At 41.4% G+C, this 19,496-nt stretch overlaps 1 protein-coding gene across 50 annotated transcripts in view; it reads right to left on the reverse strand.

Annotated features, from left to right (window-relative positions):
- The window catches only part of RIMS1 (regulating synaptic membrane exocytosis 1), a 480,485-nt gene that overhangs the window by 18,261 nt on the left and 442,728 nt on the right, over window positions 1-19,496 (reverse strand). The gene's annotated exons all lie outside the window — the stretch shown is intronic.

Raw genomic sequence — 19,496 nt, forward strand, 5'->3', positions numbered from 1 at the left:
TTTCCCAGTGATATAGCCAAGTTCTCTTATTCTATAACCCGAAAGAGGCAATGTGTGTCCTTTGATGCAATGCACCTTAAGTTCTCTGCAGATAGGGCTTTAGAAAAGGGGCTGGTCCGTGCTGATCACGGACTTTTGCTTTTCAGCTCGTCCGAGGCTAGTAGCGGTTCTCTGGTGAGAAGCTGGCATCATTCTGAGCGCCCTGAATGCCTGCCCTCAGACTGGCTCAGTCCATTCACCCACACTGAGCTTCCAGCAAAATGTTTGTTACTGTGACCTCAACATTTCCTCTTGCCCAGCTGGTGAAAATGAGAGCAAGAACAAGTCCAAGATGGGCTCTTAAATAATCTGCATGTTAAACTTAATAAGGCTGCCCCCAAAATATTTAGGTAAAGAGGTGGATGGTCACTAAATCACACCACTTGCCCCACATCCTGTTCTGGCCAAAACCCATCAGGGAGGGGCATTCACATGCTGGACACCTCGCTGCTGCAAACTGCTTGACTTCACAGCCTCCATGTGCCCAAAGTTTGCCGTGGCCTGGACTGAACTGTGTCCCCCCTGCCCCCCCAATTCATAGGTTGAAGCCCTAACCCTCAATACCTTACAATATGACTGTGTTAGGAGATAGGACTTTCAAAGAGATGATTAGGTTAAAATAAGCCCCCTAAGGAGGCCCTAATCCCATGTGACTGGTCCTTACAAGAAGAGGGGATCAGGGCACACAGAGAGAGACCACAATGTGAAGAGGCAGAGGGACAGCAGCCACCTGCAAGCCTAGGAGAGAGACCTCAGAGGAAACCACACCTTGATCTTTGACATCCAGCCCCTAGAACAGTGAGAGTATAAATTTCTGTTATTTGAACCATTCAGTATTTTGTTATGGCAGCCGGAACAAACCAATGCATCTAGGGAGTTGATACTGTAAAAAGTCATCTTGTTTAATAAATGAGATGACTGAAATACAAGTTAAAGTACCTGGGGATAAATAATCACCTAAGTAGTCTGAGGATGAGATCAAGCCCCCAATACTGGGATGGACTTATTTCACGTTGTCTTGATTGAAAACTTGTCTAAAGTGTTACATGGATATACCTATACTGCTTATTAACAACTTGATGTTCAGAAAATAGAGCCTCAAATTTATTGCAACTGACAAGGGATTAATCTTCAAAATATACAAACAGCTCATGCGGCTCAACATCAAACAAACAACCCAATAAAAAAAATGGGCAGAAGATCTAAACAGACATTTCTCCAAAGGAGACACACAGATGGCCATAAAGCACATGAAAAGATTCTCAACACCACTAATTTTTATAGAAATGCAAAGCAAAATTTCAATGAAGTATCACCTCATTGGACAGAATGGCCATCATCAAAAAGTCTACAAACAATAAATGCTGGAGAGAGTGTGCACCAATTTACATCCCTATACTGTGGGGATATAAATTGGTGCAGCCACTATAGAAAATAGTATGGAGGTTCCTTAAAAAAATAAAAATAGAGCTACCATATGATCCAAACAATCCCACTCCTGGGCATATACCCAGAGAAAACCATAATCCAAATGAAACATGTACCACAATGTTCATTGCAGCACTATTTACAATAGTCAGGACATGGAAGCAACCTAAATGTCCATCAACAGATGAATGGATAAAGAAGATGTGCTATCTATATATCTATCTGTCTATCATCTATCTATATCTATCTATCTATCTATCTATCTATCTATCTATATCTATCATCTATCAATCTAATGGAATATTACTCAGCCATAAAAAAGAATGAAATAATGCCATTTGCAGCAACATGGGTTGACCTAGAGGTTATCACACTAAGTGAAGTAAGCCAGACAGAGAAAGACAAATATCATATGATATCACTTAATTGTGGAATCTAAAAAAAGGTTACAAATGAACTTATATACAAAACAGAAAGAAAAAGACCCACAGACATAGAAAACAAACTTATGGTTACCAAGGGGGAAAGGTAGAGGAAGGCTTAAATTAGGAGGTTGGGATTAACATATACACACCACTATATATAAGATAGATAAACAACAAGGACCTACTGTATGGCACAGGAACCTCTACTCAATATTCTGTAATAACCTAAATGGGAAAAGAATCTGAAAAAGAATTGATACATGTATTTATATAACTGAATCAGTTTGCTGTAACCTGAAACTAACACAACATTGTAAATCAACTATACTCCAGCATAAAATAAAAACTAAAAAAAATTTAAAAATACAGTCAAAGTCATTCTAGCAAAACAAAACAAAACAAAAAACCAACCTCCGTCCCACCCCCAAAATAACCAAAAAGCAAAAACAAAAAACCTCTATATTCAGAAAATAAGACCTCAGATTTATTTGCCCAGGAGTAAAATATATCATATTTAGATCAAATATATTTTTTTAAACTCTTCTTTGTTCTAAATTAACACCTTATTTTAAGCTGGATTTCACTTGCTGAGCGTAAACCCTAGAATAGCTCCTTAACTATCTGGCATCCTGACTGTAAAAATAAAACAATACTTCAGACTGAAACCTACAGAAAAGCAAATGTTTCATTGCATGTTTCAGGTTTTCTCTTTTTAAAAAAAAAATTGTTTAAACTCAAAGTAATACTATTTAGGGGATCTTTCCTTTTTTTTTCAGTTTCAAAAGGCAGCCTAATACACTCAGTGTTGGCTGGGTAGGAAATGTTTTGAGGTGCAACTGTGGAATCGGACCATATGGCTTCAGGTCCCAGCCCCACCCCATACTAGCTCTGAGCCTGCAGGTGGCTTATTTAGCCTCTCAGTGCCTCGCTTTCCTGGTCTATGAAATGGGGGGATTGTCTTGAGCAGTGAATGAGCCGATCACGTAAAGCTCTCCTGTCCACGTCCAGCACTACTGAAGTTAGCTCCTCTTACATTGTAAGACATCAAGGTATTCTGCATAGGTTAGGTCTCCAAGCTGAATGCGCTAATTCCCCGTGCTCAACTCAAAGCCCATTTCCCTGTATCTGTCACATATTTAACTCAAAATGCTTCAGAATGAAGCTTAAGTAAGTGGCAACATGTCACAGAGACTATTCGTGTCCCAAATATCCATCTTTACCCTTCTCTCCAGGGATAGAACTTCCCCCATCCTCCCAGCTAAGGGCCGGCCGCATTTTCCTTGCCCTCTCCCCTCTGCCCTCCCGATGGCATGGGGACATGTTGGAGAGAGAGGGAGCAGCCGCTCTGGACCTCAGGATGGGAGCACGTGTTGAAGGTGGCAGAGCCTGGGCCCCTGACGTGATGGAGTTGCTATGCCAGCCCCAGACGCCAGCCCACCTGCGCTATTACGTGAGGGTCCTGATTAAACCACTCTGTTTGTGGGTGTCAAGTTACAGCAGCCCATCCTTACCATAGTACATAGTATTATAAACCAAATTCAGTGTGGATTAAAAAAAAATAAAACTAGTTTTGTGAATTCTCTACCTTTAGATCTGAGACTTGAGTTACTGAATTAATCTTCGACAGTCTAGAAAAATAAGGCTCCTCTTCTAACAACAGAGTGAGTAGGAATTTTTCCTCTCTGTGTGGTTTCAGAGAATGTGGGGTTAGAGGGGGAGAACCTAGCAATACATAATGTTAATATTATCATTGTGTCATGTACCCTGCAGGATACACTATATAGAGGGGTCCTTTCCTAGTAGCTTAACATTCTTAAACAAACATGCACAAACGAAGTTCCTAATTATTGTGTGGCGATGACTGTCCTGTACTGGTTATTATGGGCAGAAAAGAGAGTTTGAAATTACAGAGGACGTGAGAACTTTTTCCTATATTATGTAAAACGAAGTAGGTTCTCTGCTTCTGACCACGTTCCTTCAAACCAATTGGATAGATTTTCATCAAAATCAGGATAATCTGATTTGAAATATGAGCTACGTGGCACGTATGGAATTCTTGTTGGGAATTTCAGACACCAAGGAGGGCAACTTAAAGAGACAGGCGGGAATTCTTGAGAGAGTCTGAGTTAGGGGTCAGCTGATATTGGGGAGACTTGTCCTATGTAACGAGTTACACTGACAGAGAGGGCCCCACACTGAAACTCAAGGTGGGGCCCTCTCTGCCAGTGACTTATGACAGCATAAGTCTCCCTAAACAGAGGGTGATGGGGCAGTTGGGTTGTTTCTTACTGGGGGACTCAGTGTAGCTTGAACTGGCCACAGAGTGGGAATTCACTGCATTCAGGCTTAGGGTCTTCCCAACCCACAGAGGAGAGTCAGGTAGCACGTGTGTCTGTGCATCTCTGTACAGAAGGAAAGATGTATAAACTTAGAACAGCTGACATGGCAATTACTGTAAGGAGTGAGTAAATACTGTCCAGAGAAACAGGACAGAATACAAGGAGCTTGACTAGCTCTTAAAGGCAGAGTTCATGTGACGAGGAATCTGTGGTTCCCTCCCACCTTTTTAGTTATGCAGGCACATTTATCACATCAGCATTAGCTATGATTTCCTAACGAAAGGGATGGATATAAAGGGTCTGCATATAAAACAAAATTTAATAAAGATCAAATTACAAAATGAGTTAATCAATACAGTTAATAAGAATCTATGACAGTCTAGGCACTAAGAAAAGATCATCTCAGCAGGACCCTAAAGTCCTCCACTTGTGCCTTCCAGGACAGTGCTCAGTCCCTCCTATGGCCCTGCTTCTTCAGAGAGGATGGGGTCTCCCCTGACTGAAGATCAAGAGGATGTGGCCACCCACCTGCCCACATGTCCCCCCTACACTAAGCCTCCAGATCCTTGGGAGCCTAGAATTTCCCACGTGTATTTCTGGGGTCCGGCCTCCTGAGGATGGATAGCACCACTAATGTGGGTGTCCCAAAGTCCAGGAGGGCGCAGGGCAGGGCCAACGGGTGGGAACAGAAGCGGGTGGGTGGCAGGTCGCGCCCAGCAGGAGATGGGGGTGCGCCACGGTCAAGCACAGAACTCCGCACAGTCAGAATTCTAAGTTGAAACTTGACCTCCTCGGTTATTACAAAGATCCTTTTGTCAAAGTAGGAGACTAAAAGGCCTTTTATTTAGCACGTTGTTGACTTGGTTTTTAACCTTTACGTGACATAGGGTATGTGGGCTTCTGTTTCTTGGTCAGGCCCAAGCCTAGAGTCTCTCATGGATAAAACCGTCTCACGCTTCGTAATACAAGGAAAACCTTAGTTTGATCCACTGGAAGTATTATCATTAGAAAAAAATCTGCTGGCTATTTTTATACGGAGTTTTGATCAGACTCTGGAAAACCTGCAATAAATTTTGATGATAACCCCCCCAGGGAAGGACTACGGGTGTCACAACATCCTCTTCTCTTTCAAGGTTTTCTGTCCCATCGGTTCAGGAAACTTCGGGGGAAAGTAAGGAGGAGACGTGCATCACAACAGTTACTACAGTTAGCAATCACTGGGCGTGCGTCTCTCTGGAGACCCGCCACTCTGTCCCTCTGGCTGGTGATCTCCACGATGCTGGGACACTATAGACCTAGAGAGAACATTCCTCATGGAAACGGGTGGCATAAGAGCAGGGCAGCAGGACTTACACTTTGCAGAATAACAAGGGATGTGCCAGCACATACTGTAATGTCTGGTTTATGATCCTCATATACTCTGGTATTTCTCTATGGATTTTTAATAGTATGTGAGCGCATTATTCGCTAATATTTGACTAAGCAGAGAATCCAAAGAAAACTGGGGTACTGGGATCAATATTTTTGAAGCTATAAAATAGGAAATCATAGTCTTTTTTAACTCCAAAATTTTCAGGAGAAAGTTAATTCAGAGGTGCTAACAGCCATCTCTTTTCTTTTTCATTTATAAAATTAAGAGCTAAGAAATACAGGTGGTCAGAGAGACCTCTTTCCTACTAGTGGCTTTTAAAAATAATCCAGCTTCCATTTTATTAATAAGGATATTCAGAGCTTCATCGGTCCAAGGGATGCTTTCAATTCAGTAGCAAAGATTACAAACGTGTTCACTAGCAAACTTCCAGGGGGTCAGCGGCCAGAAAACACTGGAGGAATCTCACACAGGTGGTAACTTCACTACAAAACTATCTGTACTCACTGCTGTATCCTACCCGAGCCTTGCCCCACCACTGCAGAGACCTGCACACCAACATCGGAGGTTTTGTGTGTCATTGCAGAGGAAGGAAAACCAACTGTGAGAAAGTAAGAACTGCTCAAAGTGGCTGTAATTTCCTGAAATATTAGCCTCTGGAAATGTTTCAATTCAGTTTGTTATATCACAATTGGAGGTTTACTTGAATTTCTGTTTACTAACTATATTTGATTGTACAAATTAGTTTAACAGCTTAATTTCTAACACCTAGAGGATGGGAATAAAAATTTTTTAAAAAGTAGTTATATCTGTTTACTGAGTGATCAGAAAGGTAATTTATGTTTTAAGAGGAGGTAAAGTATATCAAGATTACAAATAGGTACAGAAAGAGTTAAGTTTGTTGATTCAAGAGAAAATTTTCAGATTCTGAGAGGAAAGAGGAGAGTGAATTATTCACTAAGAGAGGGCAGAGGGAGACAGAGAAGAGAGACCAATTTTCCTGGGGCAAAAAGGACCACACCAGTGAGGGTGGCCTTCAGCACAGTGGATTCCGAGCAGCTGGTCCTTGTAAAGCAAAGCACACTGACAACTTCATTTCAGGCTGGCAGGGAGATCAAATCACGCCTCAGAGGATGAACAAAACAAGCCGCAAAACGGGCAAGTTAAGTAAACAGTGGTAATTGGAGGCCTGGCCACACAGGTCCTGGGAGTAATTTGGGGGCTGGCTTTGCCCCAGTGATGCAGGGTCCATGAGTGACAGGGACATTGCTTATGTGCGAAAGGGTCAACGTGGGCCATTTGAGAACCTGCTGGCTGGCAGCTTCTCCACTGACTGTGGTTAGAATGTGTTAAATAAATACCATACGATATTACTTATATGTGGAATCTAAAATATGACACAAATGACCTTATCTACAAAACAGAAACAGATTCACAAACATAGAGAACAGACTTCTGGTTGCCAAGGGGGAGGGGGGAAGGGGGAGAGGGGTGGATTGAGAGGTTGGGATTAGCAGATGCAAACTATTCTATAGGAGAGATAGATAAACAACAAGGTCTTACTGTAGAGCACAGGGAACTATATTCAATATCCTGTGATAAAACATAATGGAAAAGAATATGAAAAATCATGTAAGTATGTATAACTGAATCACTTTGCTGTAACACAACACTGTAAATCAACTCTACTTCAATAAAAAAAGAATGTGTTAAGTAAAACACAAAGTTGCATATCCAAAGAGAAAAAGAAAACCCTTAGGAAATAAAAAGAAAATGTATGATGGTAAAAATTGGTAAAACAGAATACTAAAAATTTTGGATCTTCAATTTTCACCCTTCTACCATCCACCTTTAGAAAATTAGATGAACAAGAACTTGAAATACACAATACAATAAAAGCCTAAAATGTGTGCTGGTGATGGGAAACTCTGGTGACCAAGGTTCACCAATCTACAGCACAGTGTTTCCTATATCTTAGGGCAGATGAGGAGTTTACGGAACTATGTCAAGCACAGTATTTAAAGATTCTGTGGGTATATGTCAATGCTACTCTCTCACTACGTCCCAGCTTCTCCTTCCCGCCCCACACCCTGCCCTGGTGTCCTCAAGTCCGTTCTCTACGTCTGCATCTCTACTCCTGCCCTACCACTAGGTTCATCGTTACCATTCTTCTAGATTCCATATACATGCATTAGCACTGACATATACACACTACCAAATGTAAAATAGGTGGCTAGTGGGAAGCTGCTACAGAGCACAGGGAGATCAGCTCGATGCTTTGTGAAGACCTAAAGGGGTGGGATGGGGAGGGTGGAGGGAGGCTCAAGATGGAGGGGATATGGGAATATATGTATACACATAGCTGATTCACTTTGCTGTACAGCAGAAACTAACACAATATTGTAAAGCAATTATACTTCAATAAAGATTTAAAAAAATTAAAAAAAAAGAAAAAGATTCTGTGGGAAAATAACACATGTGCCTAAGCAGATATCTAAGCGTTAACAGAGTGAAACGTTAACCAGGTGAGGGATAGGAGCTATGCACATATTGTTGGTATTAATTTGACATCCTTAGCAAAGTCAACTACTATCTGCCTCTCATTTTTCCAAATATTGCTTATTATTCTCAAATCACTGTCCTGACTAACTTGATTGTAAAAGAATGACAGTCCTGAGAGTTTAAGCAGTTAGAGACGCGTTAGGTGTTAACGACACACAAATGTTTGATTTTGGTTAAGCTACACGCTGTAGACTGAATGTGTCTCCCCTCCCCCTCAATTCATATATTAAAATCTACAGTGTGGTGGGACTTGGAGATGGGGCTTTGGGGAGGTGATTAGGTCATGAGGTTGAAGCCCGCATGAATGGGGTCAGTACCCTTACAACAGATTCTCCAAAATGCTTGCTTGCTCCTTCTACCATGTGTGGTTACAGCAAAAAAAATGGTCATCTATGAACCTGGAAGCAGACCATGCTGGTGCTCTGACCTTGGACTTCTGGACTCCAGAACTGTGAGAAGTAAGTTTCTGTTGTTTACAAGCCACTCCATCTATGGTATTTTCGTTATAGCAGCTCAAATCGACCGAGACGTTACACCTTTTCGTGTGGGAGCAGATGAACACAGCCAAGATTGTAGAGCTGGTAACTCTTTTCCAGAAGGAAAACACCCTGATATAACTGAATACAAACCTGACATTTTTTTCATTAGAGCAAAAGTAATTTTATAAGAATATTAAATACTTTTCTTAATATATCATGAGGCTTATGTGATATGAAAGCTGTAAAACAATTTCATATTGGCAATACTTATTTTCAGTCCACAGAAATGAAGAGTAAAAGAATACTAAAAATAAACACTGAGCTGAAATCCTGAGATGGATATGATTCGTGGATTAAACTGGTACATTTTAGAATAGAATAGATCTGAAACTTAGCACCGGAACTTTAAAAATAAGTGATCTCATCTAAACTCTTTGTTCAAAGAACCCAAGGTATAGTAAGTAAATCCTTATCTGGTGGTCACACGGCTTCTAATGCCACAGGGAAGATTAAAGCCTGAATCTTTCTGCTGCAAACTCTCTCTTCTGGTCTTTCCTGTAGTTGAAACTTCAATTTCCATTTTGTAAAGAAAAAAAAAAAGGAGTCTCATCATGAAAGCAGTGAGGCAGTGAGTGGATTGTTTGTTTTAGAAAGAGCAGACACTGTCACACTCCATTTACTCACACTTTAACAGGCCAGGTCCAAACTCCAGAGACTTGAGCATCTCTCGTACAATAATTTGTTACCTAACAGGCAGTGCCACCTGGGTACAGCCGTATATAGTGGACAGGAACCAAATCACAGCGGATTAGACACGGTCCACAGAGATGGCTCTCAGTTCTGCAGTTCTCTTTAAGGCAGGAGGATTTTGTTTGCAAAGCTAATTCTGAAGTACTATAGTAAAAAGCTCTCAATAATGCTTCTCAAAATTGCCCCTAAAAGAAAGTACAGACGGAGAGAAGTACTGTATGTCCTTGGTACCCTAAACTTGTGGTAAGTTGATTTCTGCTGTATTCCTCTACAAACCAGTAAATTCACATTTTTTGAAAGAGAACAAGCAGTCAAGTTATAAATCCATCTGAGAAAAACACCATTTTTATAGATTTGAAAACTTCATCTACTTTTTGTTAAGTCAAAGGCAAAAACTTTGGTGAAGAGGTAAAGATAATTATCTCAAGAATAAATAAACAATTCTGATGATAAATGACACCTGCTTTTGTAAAAGTTAAATACTGCAGAAATAGAGACCAGCAATTTCAATTGTAGAATGAGATATTTCTCTTGAACATTTATATTCCCCTCAAGGGCACTGCAATATAACATTGACATGGAAAGTCATTTTTCCGGTTTTCTAGCAACCCACAGCATAATAATTATATTCACAATTCCACTATTTGCAAAATACTTTCAATTTGTTGATGAGGGAACCGTATTTTGACTTACCAGCATTTGTAACCAACACAATGATAGCGTACGGCTCAGGGGAAACACAGGTGAAATGTCAGTTAAACAGAGTGTGTAAGAACAACCTGTAATAGACTGTCAGATCTCACACACACACACACACACACATGGGATTAGCAGCTTTCATTGTTATAAGCCCTTTAAATGCTTTAGATCAAAGTAAAATTGACAAATCTAGTTTAAAAATTTCAAGTTTTTCACATCAGGAACAATGTCCTCTTCTTACTTAGAAGCAGGCACATTTCCCCTCACATTCAATTGCCTTTTATTTTTCTGGGAAGACAGATTTCTCCCATCCTTCCTCTCTTCTGACTCCATCCTGATCTCCGCCAAACCCCTCCTCCCACTTTTCCATGTTAGGACCAAGGTACCCACCCCGCCCTTTGCAGCATTCCTGCCATTCACTTTCCCTCCTCTGCTTCTCTATCTTATTCTCTCTCTCCTTTACTCGTTAAACCTCAGAACTCTCAAAGTTTCTGGTTCCATGAACAGTTTATAAACACATACAGGTCTGCTTCTACACACTCTTCTCCCATATACACGTATACCTGGTCATTCTTCATCTCCCAAATATACATCAACACTTAAATGGCATTATTATCAGACTGTGGACTCAAAATTGAAGGAAGCTTACCATATGGTAGGGAGGAAATCATATCAGCAACTCTAATTTGGCAGGATAAGAAGTGCGAATATGCCCATGTGAGTGACAGGACAAGGGATGGAGGTAACACCCCTGTTGGGGTGAGTTAAGGAACTTCCCGCAGAGGAGGAGACCCTGAGCTGTGCACTGAAGGTTAAAGAAACTGTTGCAGAGATGGGCAAGAGATAGGGTACTCAAAACTGTGGGGGCGAGGGTCTCCAGAAAGCCTCTCCGCTAAGTAACCAGAAGAACTGTGCCTTTAGTTCTTCATTACCTGGAATATGCATCTGATTCTTTACGTCTAATACCTGCCATCCAGAATGTTCTATGTTACTTCGATTGTACTTTCAAAGTTCACAGTTAAAAACACTGGCCTTTTCTCAGTGCAAATTCTGTTTGGATCACAGGCAGCAAGATCCCCCAATACAAGGCGGAAATCAGGGGACCACAGTGTTCCCTGCTCCTTTGGAAATCTTGGGAAATTAGTGAGAAAGTATAGCAAAGAGATGGACAGCCAGGGCCATACGCTACTATGGTTTTCTTCTTGGCTCTTTAATCTTTTTTGTTTTCTGGTATCTTTTAGGCACCTCTTCTTTCTTCTGCTCCTTAAAAATGGTTTCTCCCAAGAATTCATCTTTGATGTAGACGTCTCCAGCCTCCTCTGAGGCTCTCCCAAACTCTCTGGACTGACATGGATATATCATCTCTACGTGGATGACTCCCACAGTGGTTTCTCCAATCTCAGTACCTTTCCTGAATTTTGATTCTGAATTTCCAATATATTTCTGCCCATTCTCACCTAAGGAATCCCACTAGCCCCTTAGAGTTCATAACAGGTTGGAAGTTTCTGATGGTTTTATGATGTGTCCCCTTGGCTAGGCTAAGTCCCTGGTCATTCAATCACACACACGTAGGTGTTGCTGTGAAGGTATCTTGTGGGTGCGGTTAGAGTCCATAATTAGTTGCCTTAAATAAGGGAGATCATTTCAGATACTCTGGATGATTGAAAGGCTTTGGGAGCAGAAGTGAGGCTGCCCTGGCGGAGATGCCCCACGTGCAGGCTGCAGCTTCAGCCAGTGCCTGCAGCCCCGCTGCCCTTCCTCAGGGCTGCCCTGTGGATTTCACATCTGTCACCGCAAACACATAATATATACCAATTCCTGGTAATAAACCTCTCAATATATGTCTCCTACAGATTCTGCTCCTCTGGTTGAGCCCGGGCAGGTAGAGGTTTACAGATGCCAAGTGGCCTTCTCTCCTGATTTCCTGTTTCTGTTAAAGGGACTGCCATTTCCCCAAGATCAAACATGGTTATCTTTGTGCTTCTCACTCCCTTATCGCCTGTACCTGTTCCTTCCTTCTTGCTTCACTTAGTCTCCTCATGTTCAGATTTCAGTTGAGTTTGTACAACCACAGCAGAATAATTTTCATAAAGATGTCAGTCTCCTGCTCCCATGTGACTGGCCCATGTCCCCATATTTTATCACCACCAACTCTGCCTTATTTGCTTCTGTTGACTCCCAGGTAGCAACCTTCTGCTCCAACCAGGCTGGTTCCAGCCTGTTCCTGATTTATGAATCAACATTTTCTGCCTTCAAGCTTTTCCTTACACCACCCCACCTACCTGAGATGCCCCTCCTGGCTTCCCTGCCTGTCCTTTAAGACCACCTCAAGCATCTGCACTTACAACCAAGTCGGACCAGCTTAAGCTGCGGTGACACTGCTCTTTCGACTCCTGCATTGATGGTGTCCCCGTAAGCTGATTGGTGATTGACTGTGAGCTACTCTATGAAAACACTTAGATGAATGTGATAGACTTTTAATAAAATCTTTCACTTATATATAACTTTTCATCTGAATAGATACGCTTTCCTATCTCTCCCCTCAGCATTCTGCTGGTAAGAGTGCTTTGTGAGACATCGCTCTCTCGCAAAAATGTTTACCGAGTGAGTTGCGGACTGAATCTCAGTAACTAAAGCTTAGAGCACACCTTCACAGAAGCCCAAAGTGGTTCCTAATAACTGGCCAATCAGATAAAAAAATATTCCAGACCACATGGATTCTGTACTGCCGGTCTTATAGCGAGTTTAAAGTGTGAAGAAAAAAATACACTTTTTTACTTGGGTAGAAAAATAACTTCTTGTCGCCATTAATAATAAAGTACAGATAAGAAGCAAGAGTACATTTCACTCCGTTGGTTACACGTGAGGATGGCGTGAAACCAAACAAATGCTAAGATTCCTTTTGAGATAAATGACAAACTAAATTGGGAATTAGGGGAGGGAAAAATATAAATCGCAACGTATTCCAGCCATCCTAAGCATATTTATGCCTTCTTTCCAGGCATGAGCCCCGCTTCTGAAGTTAAGTGTGAAGTGTTAATTGAAACTACACTTAGAAATTAGTTCACACAAGTGTTCCTCAGAACATAAAATAAACATATAACAAAGACACAAGCAGTGTGTTGAAGACTTTGCTAGTATGTAAAACCCTTCATATGCCAGTGTCCGCCATCAGATTTTGATTTAGAAGTGTTTGTTTTTTTGGTTTTTTTTTTTAGCAAGAAGCAAGAGAGAAAGTTACAAGTGCTGATTTTCCCACACAGCTTATATACACTTAGTCTTTGGAGAGCAGCGCTGTTTTTGAATATATATATATAAATAAGACTCCCTTTTTCCAGAAGATTCTCAGAATGGCTTTGACACAAGCTCTCATAATGACAATACTACATTTCCAATTTCAGCCAGACCTTTTGTGACATCAGCATATGAGTGAATAAAAAAATAAATTAGGAAAAAAAATTAACAGATTACACTTCTCCACGTGAATTATCTGAAAGCAGAAATAAGTCTATTTTTGAATCTTCTTTAAACTCTTAACATGCATGTTTTCCTTTAATCTAAAGATAGTTAATACATACTTATCATTTGAGAATTTTAATTAGTTTCTCTGAAGTACTGCTGGGAAAGATCTTCATAAATAAGTAGTCTTAGAAAAAGTACAAACTACCTTAAATAACACAGTTATGAGTCCATCATAAGTTAGTCACACAAAAAAGTTGCATTTCTCTGGTCCTTGCCCGACTGTAACACACAGAAGGCAAAATTTTTGGAGCCTTATAGGATTTATAATTTCAAAAGGTAATGAAAATATACTTCAAAATTTCCAAAACAAACGTCCATATAAAAGTATTTGTATTTAAATGTGTGTAAAAGGGTTATGTGATATGAAAAACAGCTGATGCCATTTTAAATACAAATGAAATTGCTTTAAAGAAAAATATAATTTTGTGATCACATTAAGAGGTATGTTTGAGTTGAAGCACTGCTCAATTTCAAATCCAGCTTTAAAATCCTATAAGCCTAGGTTTAAAGTTAATCATATTTAGACATTATAATTTTATACATATACTTAGAGTAGCAACATCCTTCTAAAAGAACTTCATCCACTGCTTGATTTTTACATTTTTTCTTTTTCATTCAATTATTAGTAATCTCAAGTATAATACTACCTTTGTTTGCAAACTGTTCACACATTTTTAAAAGCTTCAGACAAACAAGAACTTGGCTTTTGGCTTTACTTTTATGAGATATTACACATTAACTAATAAACTCTTATTAGGACTTAGCAAACTCATATACAGAACATAGACTTACCTTGTGTGTCTTGAAAAAATGAAGAATCAGCATTAAGTTGTTCTCAGAGGAAAACTGAGGCCAAAGAAGCTCTGACCTGGTTTAAATAACTTGTGCTGCCTCGGGGAGTAATATCGGAGCTCTGGAAAGCCTTTACTTTCTCTCTCTCTCCCCCTCGCCTCCCCCCTCCCCCAGCTCCTCTTTCTCACACATACACACAGGATGATTAAATTGCTTCTGCCAACAGCATTTTTTTCTGGAGCCTATTATATCATACGACCATGAAGTGAAAAATCACTCAGTAAATTTGCTATGCATCATCTCATAAATTTGAAAAGCTGATAAATAGCCGCAATTGAAAGCTTCTACATAGTCACAAAATTTTAAACAAACTATATAATGAAGACATATTTAAGTCAAATGAAATGAAAATCTGTCGCTTACTTCATGAAATACTGTGTAGCTTCTCTGGTTATGTAAGAAATATTAGAGTAGTAAAGCTCAGGGCTAACAGATGATTTCCAGAGTAAACCTGTTCAAAGGGCTTTTACAGGGGCAAGAGGAAGGTCCCATCTGGATGTCTTCCCCTGCTCCCACCTGGCACTTGTGATACATGTATAATACACTCAAGCTGTCAAAATCATCACCTTCAAGGTGCACTCAGAGGTTTCCTCTGCTTCCTCTGCATCCCACCCCCTGCCAGGAGACAGTGCTAGGGCAAGGGAGGTGGTAAAGTGCAGAAAAGGAAAAGGGCCCAAATTTTGCTGAGTGTTTTTTACACACCAAGCCCGATGCTCAGTGCTTTACACACATTTCCATTAAGCTTCATCACGATTGGCCAGTATTGCTAGGGTTGCTGTATTTTAGAAGTATCAGAACCCAGGATCCAGACTTCAGTAGCATTTAGTATATGGGAAAACTACCACCAGCAGCAAAAACCAAACCCCCAAACAAAAGCAAATTCCAACTAAGTCCTGTGTCTTTTAAACATAAGTGGCTCTTTAAGCCTTTTTCTTGAAGAAGGAGAAATGGCAGCAACAACCATTTTACCATGACAATGTTGTTTGTTTGGTTGGTTTTGTTTTTTTGTTTTTTTTTTGGTAAGAAACAACAATTACTTGTAAAATATGACTTTTTTTAGCAGAACCATTTCAGAGTTGGAGATAAATTGTAAACAAAACAAACCCCCCCAGAACCCCCCAAATACCCCCCAAATTCTTTACAATGCTGTTATCACAATCTCCCCAATTGTATATTTCCTATAATATCTTAACACTATTTCATAGGCAGTAAATGTATTATCCTGGTCTATGAAATTGACTACATGTAGCTGCTTTATTTGTTTCCTTTCCCTTTTTCTTCTTTTCACCACGACTGTGTTTTTTCCTATGGTCCCTCCTCACTTCCAAAACGAGCGTGAATAGGTAAGAGGCAGCAGGGTGACTATACTCGCTGGTAACTCAGGACCATCCTTGTTTATGCCTGATGCTGTAGCATATTATTAATAATGCTCCCCTTTCACTCTCATGTATAAGAAGTAGAGCAATAACAAGTTAAATTAAACTAACTCCATCTGAAAACAGTTCCATGAGATATTCTGGAATTTCATTTCGACAGTTATTAAAATGACAAGGGATGGAAATGGAGAAGATCAGAAGCCCATGGAACTCCAGAGTTTAGCCTGGTGGCTCCGTGGTGGACCGTGCATCTGCCTCCTGCAACCTGCGGTGTTTACCTGGTCTCTTGCACGAGGAAACAGTGACTGCGCGTGACGGAGGCACCTTTGTTGGCACAACTGAAGCAGTTAACTTGGGGCCAGAGTAACTGAAAAGGGACAAGATCATAACAGAACTTTCAAAGATAAAATGGCACACGGACAGTCTGTCCTGACCAGCGTGGAACCCCGCAAGCTGCTATTTTCCTTCCTTGGATGTTCTTAAGGGGGTGCTGGGGGTGGCAGGCCATGCATGACCGCTGAAATCCCGCCATGAGAACTTGATCCCTTTGATCAAGTGCAGCTGCCCTCAAACGAATGATCCGAAGTCATTCAACTTTGGACAACGTAACATGTCTGTTTAGAGAATCTCCTTAATAAGAAGTGTTCCCTGTGAGAGCCAAGATGAGGAGTATACAGACAAGTGACCAAAGGGGTTTGGAGATGGGTTGGCACGAGCCTTATTGAAAACAGCATGCATCACGGTGGCACGTGGAGGGGGCCGACAGATGCTGGGAGGATTATCCGTGTGGAATGATCTGGCCAATGAAGGAACGTCAAGAGTGAAGTCGGGCCTGAGCCCAGCGGGGAATGGAAGGCACAGAGAGAGGAGGCAGAAAAGGGGCCTCCACGAGCAAACCCTGCATGTCTGGGAGAACCAGGACCAGTGGAAGTGACCTCACCAAGCGTGCAGCTGCCACGGTTGCCCGCCTCTGCCTGTGCCGGTGCTGCTGCGGGAACCCACAGGCTGGGTGCCCTTCCTGCAACTCTGGGGGGAGACCCACAGGAGCAGAGTCCATGGGGGCCCTGCCCGCATCCCCTTAGCAGTCCCTGTTTCTGTCTGCAAGGATGCTTTCTCCCTGCAGGACACGTGACTCTCTACTAGGGCTCTGGCTGCAGTCAGCTGGGCCCACCTGGAAAAGAGGCTTAAAGTTCCAGGAAGCTGAGGATCCTGGAAGCAGTGCCTTGCTGGATAAATGCCATTGGCTTCACCCTCAGGGGAGATGCCTCTAGGCTGTCTTCAAGAGAACCCCAAAGGGATGGAGCCCCAATTGCCTAAGGCACTCATCCGCTGAATAACACACCTCACACCAACTTCCTTTTCCTGTCTCATTGCCCTGGGGTCACCTCTCAATAAACTACTTGCACTCAAACCTTTGTCTCAGGGTCTGCTTGCAGGGAAACCCAACCCACACAGCTGCCAAAGAGAAGCTTACTTTATTTTTCAAGGCTGGAGAGATACGTGGTTTAGCCAATGTTTGAAATATGTGGAAAATTTTTTCTTAACCGATTGGTTAATATTTTATAAAGATCAGAATAACATGTTTTACCTGATGTAAACTATGAATGACAAACTTTCCACAGATAGCATGTGAGAAATGCACATACAGTTTCCATCAGATATTCTTCCTCTACAGCACGGACATTCTTGTAGGCTGTCCATCTTGACTGTTTCTAAAGGTGTAAGTATATTTCCGTCAACAGAGAAATATATGCCAATGGTCGATTTCCTTGTCATAATGTAGCAGACAGAAGTAGAAACTATATCAGAAGAGAAACTAGGGTGAGACAAAGTTAAAGATATGCACAAACCACACAGAAAACATAAACGATGCCTCTGGCAATCTTGGGGCAGAAAAATTGGGGCTCCAGGACTGAGGTATATTAATGGGAGCAGGGAGGGTGGTTGGCCTGTGGCCAGGCTTGAACCAGGAGGGGAGATGCTTGGAGGGGAGAAGTCAATGCCTGACTGACGACAAGGTGTGTTTCCTTGGAAGATGGTGGGGAGGTGCCGGGAGCTCCAGTGACCAGCAAGTCTCACAAGAACCGGGGCTGTAAGAGGAGCGTCCTCCCCACATTGACAACAACACAAGTCCGAAATCGGATAACCTTTACAATCAGCTAAAGAAGGCCTGGTCCCATTTGAGAAGGAACTTTCTAACTCTCCAGTTATCCCATTAACCAGTTCATTGATGCCCCAATTGCCTGTATTTAAGGAAACTGTGTTCATTACACAATTAGAAATAAAATGCAAACACCTGATCAAAGAAACCAGGTGTACATGCATCGCTCAGCATAAAAGCAATCAATCATACACTTTCTATCTTTTTTGTATGCCTTAAATAGTGCTTAATGAATAACATTTTTAAAAAGAAAGTCATTGTCAATGAAAAGGCATAGATGTCAGAAACCTTTTGAAGAGAAGATAGTTAATCAGTCTTCATTTCAGATCCAAATACTTGTCTTTAACCTATTTTCTTGTATCTACTCTTGCTTTTCCCCTCTTTCTGGTCCCATGTTCCAAACAAACAAGAAAAGCTTTCAATCTGTTAACTGGATCATTACGTATCTTTGTTTAAAATCCTTCCATGGTGTTCTGATGCATTTAAGTTGAAACCAAGGTCCTAAGTGTCGTCCTGGGGCCCCTTCGGACCTGGCCCCAACCTGCTCTCAGGAAGGGTCCCAAACCACTCTCTCCCTTCCTCCCTAGACTACAGGGTCCTGACCTTTCACCTCCTCTCTCAGCTTTCCCATCATAGGTCTTTACCCATAATATTTCTTTTGCTGAAATCTCCTTCCCCTGCCCCGCTCCCCTCTGCCTGGACCACCCTGTCTCATCCGGCAGGTCCTGGAGGAAACCTCACTGCCCCCAGCCCAGTCAGCCCCCTTGCAGGGCTCTCCTCGGGCCCTACAACCCTTCCTAACACCTGATGTGCTTGAGATGACCTTCTGTGTTTGTCTCTCAGTCTGTCACACTGTAAGATCCTGAGATATCCATCCTGCTTATTGAAGTCATAATTTTGGCAAGGAATCTACCTATTTATTTTTAATTCACCCCAAACAAAAGGAAATTTTGAATGAGGCATTTTTATCATGTAGCTGTTTTATCTGATATGTGGATATACAAAACAACTGAGGATAAAAATAGTATAGGTTAAGTTTGGGGCATATTTACGCAGTTTGCTTTTTTAAAAGGTTTGTATTTGGTGTCATTTTTTTCTCATTATATATAAGTAGGTGCTGTAGTGTCCAGTTTTGCACCTGTAATTTTGTTTGTTCATTTTCTTAAAAAAGGCTTTCCATAAAATTTGGACCCTATAAAATCTAAATATGCCTGTGATAAGTAGAATAATGCTCCTTCTCATCCCCCAAAAGATGTTTGCGTCCTAATCTCTAGAACATATGCCCCATTACATGGCGAGGTGGAATTATATTTGCAGACAAAATTAAGTTTGCTAATCAACTGACCTTAAAATAAGGAGATTATCCTGGATCTTCAGAGTGGAGGGCAGTATAATCCTAAGGGTCCTTATAAGAGGAAGATGCAGTTCAGAGTAAGAGTGACGTGATGGCTTTGAAGATGGAGGAGGGCTGCGAGTGAAGGAGTGACAGCAGCCC

The sequence above is a fragment of the Hippopotamus amphibius genome, chromosome 6 (assembly GCF_030028045.1).
Source record: "Hippopotamus amphibius kiboko isolate mHipAmp2 chromosome 6, mHipAmp2.hap2, whole genome shotgun sequence".
NCBI classification, from domain to species: domain Eukaryota; kingdom Metazoa; phylum Chordata; class Mammalia; order Artiodactyla; family Hippopotamidae; genus Hippopotamus; species Hippopotamus amphibius.